Raw genomic sequence first — 1,214 nt, forward strand, 5'->3', positions numbered from 1 at the left:
TCACTGATGTCATTTGACAGTTGATAGTTCTAACTTTATTCTAAAAAAAATTGAGCGATTTGATTGAGTTTTGGAGATTTTATAACAAGTTGAAAATGGAAGATCAAACTGTGCATTTTCGCCATATATTACTGTTTTACTTCCGTAAAGAGAAGAACGTGCATCAAACTTGTGAAAAGTTGTGTAAAGTTTACGGTGACAATGCTCTACAAGAACGTCAGTACCAACGATGATTCACGAAATTCCGTGCTGGTGATTTTGACTTCAGCGATGCTTCTCGGTCATCAACCTCGGTCAGGGAGGTCCACCGAGGTTGATGACAACAAAATAAAGGCATTGATCGAGTCAAACCCACGTTACACGACACGAGAGATTGTAGAAACATTGAACATCCATCATTCAAGCGTTCACGATCACCTGAAGAAGTTGGGATACGTAAGCAAGCTCGATGTTTGGGTTCCTCATGAACTCAAAGAAGTTCATTTGACGGCACGTATAAACATCTGCGATATACTCGTTAAATGTGAGGAAAACGATCCTTTTTTGAAGCGACTGATAACTGGTGATGAGAAGTGGATTGTTTACAATAATGTGGTGCGCAAACAGTGGCCTCAACGTGATGATTCGCCTCAAATGACATCAAAAGCAAACATTTATCAGAGGAAGGTTATGCTCTCAGTATGGGATTTTAAAGGTGTCGTGTTTTTCGAGCTCCTACCAAGGAACCAAACAATCAATTTGAATGTGTACTGTCGGCAATTAGACAATTTGAACAAATCCATCATCCAGAAACGTCCAAAGCTCGTTAATCATAAAGGAGTTGTGTTTCATCACGACAACGCGAGATCACACACAAGTTTGACCACCCGTCAAAAATTATTGGAGCTTGGATGAGATGTGTTGCCACATCCATCATACTCGCCTGACCTTGCGCCGTCAGACTTCCACTTGTTTCGCTCTCTTCAAAACTCCTTGCATGATATAACGTTTAATTCAGATGAGGCTGTAAATCAGCACTTTGTTCAGTTTTTCATCGATAAAGACAGGTCCTTCTATGTTTGAGGAATTATGAAACTCACTGATAGATGACAAAAGATTATCGAACAAAACGGGCAATATATCATTGATTGATCTTTGTTCTTTATATAAATAAATGACCTTTGAAAAACATAGAAAAAATACGTCATACGTCATAACTTTTCCAACCACTCAAT

General features: G+C 38.9%; 1 pseudogene; it reads left to right on the forward strand.

The window, feature by feature from the left end:
* Nucleotides 1-201: 201 nt before the first annotated feature.
* Nucleotides 202-894, forward strand: LOC105427966 (histone-lysine N-methyltransferase SETMAR pseudogene; annotated as a pseudogene).
* Nucleotides 895-1,214: the final 320 nt, after the last annotated feature.

The sequence above is a fragment of the Pogonomyrmex barbatus genome, unplaced genomic scaffold (assembly GCF_055798465.1).
Source record: "Pogonomyrmex barbatus isolate J1 unplaced genomic scaffold, ASM5579846v1 scaffold22, whole genome shotgun sequence".
Taxonomy (NCBI): domain Eukaryota; kingdom Metazoa; phylum Arthropoda; class Insecta; order Hymenoptera; family Formicidae; genus Pogonomyrmex; species Pogonomyrmex barbatus.